Source organism: Pelodiscus sinensis, chromosome 4, assembly GCF_049634645.1.
Source record: "Pelodiscus sinensis isolate JC-2024 chromosome 4, ASM4963464v1, whole genome shotgun sequence".
NCBI lineage: Eukaryota > Metazoa > Chordata > Testudines > Trionychidae > Pelodiscus > Pelodiscus sinensis.
This window is the reverse complement of record NC_134714.1, coordinates 75,250,540-75,261,624: the sequence shown is the minus strand read 5'-3', so window position 1 is coordinate 75,261,624 and position 11,085 is coordinate 75,250,540. Positions and strand designations below refer to the sequence as shown.

The following is an 11,085-nucleotide window of genomic DNA, read 5'->3' as shown; positions in this document are numbered from 1 at the left end:
ATGACACAATGTTATAATATTCAGCAGCAACATTATAGTTTTACAGTGCAGAGTGGCATCCCAAGTAAATTCTGGACTCTAACCATGCAGCAGGTCAGTCAGTCTTGCATGATACATGACAGATCTAGGAATGCAGTCCATCCAACAAATACCAGGTCACGTACAGTCACTCAGTACAGTATGCGCTCCCCGATCATAGAAGGAATACATATGAACAAGAGACACAGATATGGAGGCTTCAAATCTGTCTTTTATCAAAAGAGAGAGTGATTGCAGGATAAAGGAAAGAGCACCATCTAATGGACAATGCTACAAAATAAGAAACAATGACATATCCTTCACAGAGTTCAAGGGAGCTGGGCCTGCAACACTTGTTTTCAATAAGAGTATGCTAGAAAATTATTTTGAAATAAGTTATTTCAAAATAATTCCCTAAATAATAATTTCAAAATAGCATGCCTAGGCGGGCAAGCCTCAAAATTAGTCTGAGGCAGGCTCGGTTAAGGTGGACATGCTATCTTGACTTAGAGCCCCAAAAGGCATAGGGGCTTAGTTTGAATTACTCTGGGAGTAGTTATTTCAAAATAGCAGCACTGGTGCGTCCACATTACTGCTATTCTGAAACAACTATTTCAAAATTAGCATTATTCCTCATGGAAAGCAGACGTTATTTTGAAATAACCAGCCTGTTATTTTGAAATAACGGGCTTGGTAGTGTGGACGTTCTGCTTGTTATTTCAAAATAAGGGGCTGTAGGGTCAGTGCCTATGCATGACGGGTAGCACATGGAGCCATTGCTGTACATGCCAGCTGCTTTTGGGAGTGGGGAGGGGTCAGGGCAAGGGTAGGGCTGCTTTGGCTCTGCTGCTCCATCCAGTTTGAACTACAGGCAGTCCCCGGGTTACGTACAAGATAGGGACTGTAGGTTTGTTCTTAAGTTGAATTTGTATGTAAGTCGGAACTGGTACATATTAGGGGTAACTCTAGCCAAACATTTCTCCAGAGCTCAGTTTTACTCTCCCACACCTCACTTCCCTCAGTCCTTTATTCTCAAGCTGAGGTGTCTGCTGAGAAAAGCCGCTCCGTGTCTCCCTGGTCTGCTGGGGGGGGCGCTAGCTTCGCGTCTCCCTGGTCTGCTGGGGGGGGGGGGAGCGCTAGCTTCGCGTCTCCCTGGTCTGCTGGGGGGAAGCAGCTAGTGCGGGGTTGCCTCACCCCGTTTGTAAGTAGGGATCCGATGTAAGTCGGATCCATGTAACCCGGGGACTGCCTGTAACTCCCTAGTGTTAACCAGGGCTAAGGAAATAATAATTCCTGACAACTAATCAGAAAGGGTTGCACAAATAAGTAAGGTTTTCAGTATAGTAGCAGAGAGTCTTGGGTTAGCTAATGGTTTTGACTTTAATGGCCAGATAAAATAAGATTCACAGATAGGACACTTTTAAAAAAAAAAGAAAAAACTGTTTTTATTGCTAGTGTGAAAAAACAAAATTGGTTTGACTACCTGTTCTGTACTACCACACTGCTCCTGACATGCCTTAACGACTGCCTTGACTGCCACTCTAAAATACAACCTCAAGAACAGACTGGAGTGTGAATGTTCAATGGGTTTTCAATACCACTCCCTGCTGCCCTTAATTTCATAATCTTTTAATTTCAAGCACCTGACCTGACACCATAGACCAGGGGTGGCCAACCCACAGCTCGGGAGCCACATGCAGCTCTTCCCCCACCCCCAAAGTGAAGCTTGTGAAGCCTTCCCTGTGGCTCACAAAGCCACCCCCACGCCCCTCCAAATGGCCCTCAGCCCCCACTCCCTGTGCTCTCCGGGGCAGGGGAGCCGTCCGGTGGTGATTCAATATGGTGTCCACAAGATGACGGTGGCCAACAGGTGCCTGATGTGACAAAAAAGCCTAAGTCTGTGTTTTTTTAATATGGGGCCTTTCCAATTTTTTTCTCTCAACAATTCTGTTGCGGCTTTTTGCATTTTTTCCACCGCTGTTTCGGCTCTCTCTGTTTAATGGGTTGGCCACCCCTGCCATAGACCTTGACTCTTGCAGTATACAAGTAATATTGTGAAAATGTTGTTGTCGTAAAACTGGGGTGGGTGCAGCCAAAATCATGGTAGCCAACCTGTCATGTAATGAACATCCCTCTCTGGTGTTTCATACTGCATTCCTGTAACAACCAGAACACAAGTAGGTCAGGACTTTGGGTCTGGTCAGTGATGAAGCAACTTTCTTGTTGAATCACTATATGGAATTTGCATTCAGAAGAGCCAAGCATAACAGTCAAGCCCTCAAGAGGTTCAGTCATACAGTCAACCCCAGTGATTTGGACACACAGGAGCTCATATAACTCCCTGCAGGACATGGGCGGCGAGTTATATGGGCTCGTGGTGCCCATGCTCTAGCAATAGTCAGAGCCGCAGGCCCTGTTCCACCAATATTTGGAGCTGGGTCTCTCCCCTGGCCCTGCCTGGAGCAGGCCCCAGCCCCTACTTGCTGGCCCCCCCACGTCCTCCCACCCCGGCCTTAGAGAGTCCCACCCAGACCCAGACCTGGACCGTCCCTGCCATGCGCAGCTTTCAGTCCAGTTTCCCATTGCCAGTGCGCTCTGCCAGATGCTGCTGCCATGCATGGCATTTACAGGTGAGTGGGGAGACTCCCGGGAATGACGTGACGTCATGGCCTGGGACTTTAAAACTGCTTGGCACAGCGTTGCACCATGTGGCCTAGATCTGGGTTCAGAGTCCGGGGACTTCTGGGGCCCAAGCACAGACTCCGGCCCCACAAAGTAGAAGGCAGAAGGGAAGGGAAGGGAAGGGAAGGGAAGAGAAGGGGGAAAACTAGGGGGAAGGGGTGGGAGAGGAAAGGGTTTGTGTGGAGGGAGAGGGGAAAAATAGGGGAAGGGGTGGGAGAGGAAAGGGTTTGTGTGGAGGGAGAGGGGGGAAATAGCTGAAGGGGTGGGAGAGGAAGGGGCTTATGCTGAGGGAATGGGGGCAGGTCGGAGAACAAAGGGGAAGGCACCAAGGGAAAGGGTGGAGGAGAGACAAATGCCAGGGGGCCAAGTGCAGACAATGAGGAAAAGGGCAGGAGGGGAGGTGTCAGTGGGAGGGGGGACATGGTGATGCTGGGAGAGGAGAGAGTAAGGGCATTGGGGGCTGGAGGAGGAGGTGCTGGGAGAAGGCTTGAAAGAAGAGGTGGGCATGAGAAAGGTGGGGATGGAGCAAGTAATGTGTGAGGGCACAGAGGGGCATGAGAGGAATGGGGGCAGAGAGTGGTGAGGGGGTGGGCATCAGGGAAAAAGAGGGCAAAGGGGACAGGGGCAGTAAGGGAAGGGGGAGGCATGAGGAGGGTGCAGGGCAAAGGGAAGGTGCAGGTGCCAGGGGATTCTGGGGGTGAAGCAGAACGGCAGACACCTGCAGGGGAGGGACCAGCACCAGAGGAGAGAGGCAGGACAGGTGTGTAGAGGGAGGTGTTAGAAGAGGGGATGAGGAGGAGTAGCTCACATGATCAGAGTAGGGCTACTGGAGGAGTGGGCACTGGGGGCAGAGAAGGGCAGGTGGAGGGGGGCAGGTGGCAGGAGGGCTGAGGGCAGTGAGAAGGGCAGGAGTCAGGACAGCAGAGGAGGGTGAGGAGTTGGGGGGCAGCAGGCACCAGGGGAGCTGATGGAGCAAGGGGAGGAGACATGGCAGCAGAGAGAAAAGGTAACGGTTTATAAAATATTTATTAATAACTTGGGTGCCACAGTGGCACATCCAAACAAGCCACATGAATTCGGTACTGGTGCACAATACAAAATCCATTCTGCTCATGGGAGGAAACTCTTAGGCTATGTCTACACTGGTGGCTTCTTGCGCAAGAACATGTCCACACTGCCATGTGCAAGCTGTGCTTTTGTTCAAGAGCATCCATGGCAGTGTGGACACTATCTTGCTTAAGAAAGCTCTGATGGCCATTTTAGCCATAGGGGTTTCTTGTGCAAGAAATCCCTGCTGAGCATCCACACTGCCCTCTTGCGCAAGAGAGCTTACACCAGTTAGAAAAGAGCGTACTCTTGCACAAGACGCCCTCTCTTACCACGCTGTACTGTAAATTTCCTTGTGCAAGAGCAGGCGGGCAGTGTGGATGCTCTGTGGGTTCTCGTGCAAGAATGGCTGTACTTGCGCCAGAAGCCGCGAGTGTAGACATAGCCTTAGAGGGAACACTTCCCCCAGCCTCTCTGCCCCCGAGTTAATGTCACATACACTGGGTTAATGCAACGGCAGGATAGTTGCATGAAGGGGGGGGGGTCGGTGGGGGCCAAACTAATCCCTGTTAGTAGGAGAAGGGTGAAAAGCCCTTCAAGAGGGGTGACATGACACCTTTTACTTCTGGTCATGTGTCCATCTTGCCCAGAGCGTGTTACCTCCAGAGGCCTGGTTAATGGGAGTCAGGGGACATGGCTAGTGGGGGTTGGGGTATGGCTAACAGGGGGTGTGGCTAATGGGGCACCACCAAAAATTATACAAACCTGCCCCTGCTGTGGATTTTGGACAGGGACGATGGCTTACCTCATCTAGATCCTGGGAGAACCTCAATGGGCAATGACCTCGGTAGCAGCAGGTGCAGAAATCACAACATCAAGAGCAGACTTGCTGAGTCACCAACTAGTTTCCATAAATGAGGCTGCAGTCCAGATCCTTGCCTAGTACAAATCTGTGCAGCTGCATTAAATTATAAATCAGCATTGTTTCATTTAAAACAGCTGGGCATCTGACAAGTGATTGCAGACTTCACTTTACATCAGGATAACTGTAGTTTCCTTTTTGGTGAGGTGAATTTTGTACACTTTTACTCACCTTGCCTAATGAGCAAAATCAGGCTGTCTAAATTATATTGTTATTATCTAAACAGCAGTTGTCAGTGGGCAGAGTTAATCCTCTTTCACAGTGCATGGAACATCAATGCATTTAAGACAGAGGTGGGCAAAATCAGGCAGGGGGGCATGAATCTGGCCCACCAAGCATTTTTCTCCCGCCCCCCACCCATGATTAGCAAAGGTGCATACTTACAACCCGGCAGCATGTGTTCAGTTAGTCCTCCCCCCATCCTGCTCTCTCCTACAGCTGAACCAGGATTCTCCTGCTAGTTGTGTAGTGAGAAGGAGAGGAGAGGGCTGAAGTCTCAGTGCTCCTGCAGAGCAGAGATGGGGGAGAGGGAAACACACAGCAGGGCTGTTCCAATATGAAGCATGGATGGTAAGTGATTCAGAGGAGTGCCTGTTTTAAACACAGCTGAGTGGGGAGAGGGAGACAACAGAGCAGGACAGCTTTTCCTCTCTTAAAGAGACAGTGTATGGCTTCTATCAGAAACTTTCCCAGAAGCAGCCATCACACGCACTTTGTGTCACTATCACTCACACCCAGTCTGTGCCACACACACTTTCCCAGACTCTGTGCTATAACACTAAATCTGTGTCTCAAAATCTGCCTCTCACACACACTATCTATTTTTCGCACTCATACTCTATCTATAGCCCCAGCTCCCCACTCACCAGAAGCCCCACCCTTTCCAGGGGACTCAGAGCCAGTACATGACCACAGACCAAAATTCATAAAGTTACCCCTCTCTCTCCCCCCCCCCCCCGGTGAAAATTATTGCCAACCCCTGGTTCATAATATACTGGTATAAAGTTTATAAAATCTGTCCTAAATGGAAGGCAGTCACTATTAAATGTCAGGCCCAGATTTTCAGAATTATGTGAACAAGAGCACATCTAACTTGTCAATATAATTACCACAATTGCATGCACAATTGTGATAAATATAGGCCATTTTAAACATCATATCATTAGCGTTCACCATTCTGGCCACTAGGTGCACAATACTGGTAAAGGTACATGCAAGTGCACATGAATTTTTATGCACCTACATGCATACACACAATTCTGAAATGTTAAACCTACCTGCTCTTTTTTTTCTCCACATTCTTCCATGTGGAAGTACGCCTTTTACACATCTGTTGTTCCCTAATAGAATCATAGAGCTGGAAGAGACCTCAGGAGGTCATCAAGTCCAGCCCCCTGCCCAAGGCAGGACCAATCCCAACAGGGCTTGGCTAGCTGAGACTTAAAAACCTCTAGGGATGGAGAGTCCACCACCTTCCTAGATAACCTATTCCCGTACTTCACCACCCTCCTAGGCTGTGTCTAGACTGCATCCCTTTTCCGTAAAAGGGATGCAAATTAGACACATCGCAATTGCAAATGAAGTGGGGATTTAAATCTCCCTCACTTCATTTGCATAAACATGGCTGCCACTTTTTTCTGGCTTGGGGCTTTGCCGGAGAAAAGCGCCAGTCTAAACGGGGATCTTTCGGAAAATAAAGCCTTTTCCGAAAGATCCCTTATTCGCTTCATTCCTCTTTAAAAAATGAATAAGGGATCTTTCGGAAAAGGCTTTATTTTCCGAAAGATCCCCCTCTAGACTGGTGCTTTTCTCCAGCAAAGCCCTGAGCTGGAAAAAAGCGGCAGCCATGTTTATGCAAAAGACGCGGGAGGGATTTAAATCCCCGCTTCATTAGCAATTGCGATGTGTTTAATTTACATCCCTTTTACGGAAAAGGGATGCAGTCTAGACACAGCCCTAGTGAAATAGGTTTTCCTAAAATCCAACCTAGACCTCCCCCACTGTAACTTGAGACCATTGCTCCTTGTTCTGCCATCCTTCACTATTGTGAACAGCCTCTCTCCATCCTCTTTGGAACCTCCCTTCAGAAAGTTGAAGGCTGCTGTCAAATCCCCCCTCACTCTTCTGCAGACTAAAAAACCCAAATCCCTATATCTCCTCATAGGTCATGCGCTCCAGCCACCTAATCATTTTGGTCACCCTCCGCTGGATCCTCTCCAATGCGTCCATATCCTTTCTATTGTGAGGGACCTAGAACTGGACACAATACTCTAGATGTGACCTCACCAGAGCCAAATAAAGGGGAATAATCACTTCTCTAGATCCGCTGGCAATGCTCCTCCTAATGCAACCTAATATGCCATTAGCCTTCTTGGCTACAACGGCACACTGTTGACTCATATCCAGCTTCTCATCCACTGTAACCCCCAGGTCCTTTTCTGCAGAATTGCTACTTAGCCAGTCGGTCCCCAGCCTGTAACAATGCTTGGGATTCTTCCATCCCAAGTGAAGGACTCTGCAGTTGTCCTTGTTGAACCGCATCATATTTCTTTTGGCCCAATTCTCTAATCTGTCTAGGTCACTCTGGACTCTACCCCTGCCCTCCAGCATATCTCCCTCTCCCCCTAGCTTAGTGTTATCTGCAAACTTGCTTAGGGTGCCATCTATCCCCTTATCCAGGTCATTAAGAAAGATGTTGAACAAAACCAGTTCTAGAACCAATCCTTGGGGCACGCCACTAGAAACCAACTGCCAACCTGACATCAAGTCATTGATCACAACCCGTTGGACCCGACAATCTAGCCAGCTTTCTATCCATCTTACAGTCCATTTATCCAATCCATATTCCCTTAGCTTGCTGGCAAGAATAGTGTGGGAATATTGTGGGAATAAAGAAGCTTTGCTAAAGTCAAGGTATATCACATCCACTGACTTTCCCATATCCACAGAGCTAGTTACCTCATCATAGAAGGTAATCAGATTGGTCAGGTATGCCTTGCTCTTCGTGAATCCATGTTGGCTATTCCTGATCACTTTCCCCTCAAATCAAGACTTCTGCCCATTTCCTAAATTCCCTGCTCAGGTAAATCAAATAATCCAACACATGGAGTATGCTGGTATCATTTTAAGACATTCTTACACGAATTACACAGTATCTGACAGTATCACTCCTTTCACACCATGTAGCTATGGAACTTTGCTCACTTAAGTCATGGATTCCACCCAGATCTGCATTTTGAACACAACAGAGCATCGGTGTTTGGCTCTGGTGAGAGCCTGGTATTTGTTTAACCTGTTATAAGGATGAGGACTCTTTAGAATATGGGATAAGATCTGGATTTGGATTTCCAGTGGCCCAAGGAAAAGGGATAGCTGAGCCTCCTCCAGGTCCACTCTAATCTTTACCAAGAGTAACACTTCCAGAGGCGCCTAAGCAAGGCTGGCCAGAAAACTTCATTTTGCTCAATTTTTTTGAGATTATGAAATTCTATTTTTATTCTGAGGCGAAATGAAAACAAGATCATTGGAGCATCTTCAGCAGATACTGCATAGCCTGGGGGACAAAGATTGAAGTTGGTGCTCTGCCTTCAGGCAGAGTTTGTAGCTTAGATCTCGCCAAACCACACAGAGTAGCAATGGTGCTGGAACATCCTTTACACTGGGGGTGCTGAAAGCCAGTGATCCCCAGCCCAAACTTTATCATCTCACCCAGCCCCTTACTCCTGTTCATGACCTCCCACCCCCTAGGGCTGGGGCCAGGAGCCAGCTCAGGGAGGGGCGTGGATGCAGATGGAGTAAAGGGGCCAAGCTTGAGACCCTTTGTGCAGGGCTGGGAACAGACACCCAAGCACGGGTCATGCCTGTGGGTCCAGGGATAGAGGCCTGGGTAGGGGTCCCACAGCTGGACTCCCAAGTATGGTGCCAGCAGTGCTGGGATCTTGGGTGTGGGATGGCAGCCAGGACCCTTCAGAGAAACAGGGGTGCAGCACCACCCCCATGTCACACACATCTGAAGAGCAGAAACTTGAGCCTGCATCTCTTATAGCCCATTCCAGTGTCCTAACCACCAGGCTACAGTGTCTCTTGGGGCCTAGTTTTGATCAGAAATGCCATCCCTTCTTAAATGTTTTCAAAAACAAAATTTAAATGTGGATGAAAGGGCAATTTCCAACAGAAAAACATTCAATTGGGAAGAACTCAATCAGCTCAACTTCTACAAAAGAAAGTTACAGATAACCATACAGTAATAAGAACAGAAACTTTAATCCATCCCAAGGATTTAAAGAGGTGGCTGTCCGTCAAACAATGACCATACAGAGTAGCTTTAGCCATTTTGCTGTTACATTTTCCATTGCTTTTGACTACTGCTTGACCAAGAGAGCCTCTCAGCAAAAGCTATCCTGTGCTTTTCCATGGATGTCACTCTGGCATATATTGCAGAGGGAAGGTGATATGCTCCTCTAAAATAATGGTTTTATTGAGGATTTCTTAGCTAATCTTTCTCCCTCTTCACTGTACTGCCTAGGCATCAGTTTCTCTCTCCAGAGTTTCTAGTCCTATTTCATTTGGTTTGCTGGTTTCATAGCCGATCTCTTGTAAAACAATGAGCTCCCTGCAAAATGCTCCAAACTCTTAGTTGAGAAAAGCTGTGGATTTTTGTTTGTTTAACCATGAGGGTTTTAAAAAATATATAATTTCCAAAGTTATCTGATTGTTTAAAACAATCTGATGTTCAGTCTGTAAGATGGTTTTGACCTTGCTAATCAGAATATGTGACATCAGTATCAGTTGTGTGACTTGCCTGGCTAGAGATTCTGTGGACTTGAGGAGCATTAACTATAATCTTAATTTTAGAATAGTGATAGAAATGTAGCCGTGTTAGTCTGGTGTAGCTGAAACAAAATACAGGACTATGTAGCACTTTAAAGACTAATGAGATGGTTTATTAGATTATAAGCTTTCTTGGGCCAGACCCACTTCCTCAGATCAAATAGTGGAAGAAAATAGTCACAACCATATATACCAAAGGATACAATTAAAAAAAAGTGAATACATATGAAAAGGACAAATCACATTTCAGAACAGAAGGGGTATGCGAGGGGGGGGGGGAAGGAAGGTAAATGTCTGTGAGCTAATGATATTAGAGGTGGGGAAAGGTAAAAGTCTGTGAGCTAATGGTATTAGAGGTGATAACTGGGGAAGCTATCTTTGTAATGGATAAGATAGTTATTGTCTTTGTTGAGACCGACACGTAGAGTGTCGAATTTTAGCATGAATGACAATTCAGAGGATTCCCTTTCAAGTGCAGATTTAAAAGGCTTTTGGAGCAGGATGCAGGTAATTAAGTCATTGAGACAGTGTCCTTTCTGGTTGAAATGGCCAGAAACTGTTTTTTCTTTGTAATCCTGTCTAATATCTGTTTTGTGGGCATTGATCCTTTCGCGAAGTGTCTGAGATGTTTGTCCAATGTACATAGCAGACGGACACTTTTGGCACATGATAGCATAAATTATATTTCTGGATGCGCAGGAATATGTATTCTTGATCTTATAACTCACTTGGTTAGGCCCAATAATGGTATCAGCAGAGTGAATATGTGGACAAAGCTGGCAACGGGGTTTGTTGCAAGGGAAGGTAGCAGGGTTGGTATTAGTGTGGTATGTCCTGTGGTTGTTGGTAAGAATCGTCTTGAGGTTAGATGGTTGTCTATAAGGGTATGTCTACACTACCCTCCTAGTTCGAACTAGGAGGGTAATGTAGGCATACCGCACTTGCAAATGAAGCCCGGGATTTGAATTTCCCGGGCTTCATTTGCATAAACTGGGCGCTGCCATTTTTAAATCCCTGCTCGTTCGAACCCCGTGCAGCGCGGCTACACGGGGCTTGAACTAGGTAGTTCGGACTAGGCTTCCTATTCCGAACTACTGGTACACCTCGTTCCACCGGTACACCTCGTAGACATACCCTCAGAGACTATGGGTCTGTCTCCCAGAGCTTCTTGGAGTTTAGTATCCTGTTCCAGTATAGGCTATAGTTTATTGATAATGTGTTGGACAGGTTTAAGTTGGGGGCTGTAGGTGATGACAAGTGGTGTTCTATTGTTGGTTTTCTTGGGTCTGTCTTGTAGTAGATGGTTTCTAGGTATTCGTCTGGCTCTTTCAATTTGCTTTCTTATTTCTCCAGGTGGGTAGTTGAGGTTTATAAATGCTTGGTAGAGATCTTGACGTTTCTGGTCTCCGTCAGTGGGATTAGAGCAGATGTGGTTGTATCAAAGGGCTTGGCTATAGATGATGGAGCGTATGGTGTGTGCTGGATGGGAGCTGGAAGCATGAAGGTAACTGTATGAGTCAGTGGGTTTCCTGTAGAGGGTGGTGTCTAATTTTCCATTGTTGATTTGTACTGTGGTGTCCAGGAAA

The 11,085-nt window shown here is 47.0% G+C and overlaps 1 long non-coding RNA gene across 1 annotated transcript; it reads right to left on the bottom strand.

Moving 5' to 3' along the window:
• Positions 1–1,149: 1,149 nt before the first annotated feature.
• Positions 1,150–5,202, bottom strand: LOC142828987 (uncharacterized). The gene is made up of 3 exons (XR_012903195.1): positions 5,054–5,202; positions 4,553–4,705; positions 1,150–2,175 (listed from the first exon to the last, which is right to left on the bottom strand). It is a non-coding gene; the product is annotated as an uncharacterized LOC142828987 (long non-coding RNA).
• Between the last annotated feature and the right edge of the window lie 5,883 nt (positions 5,203–11,085).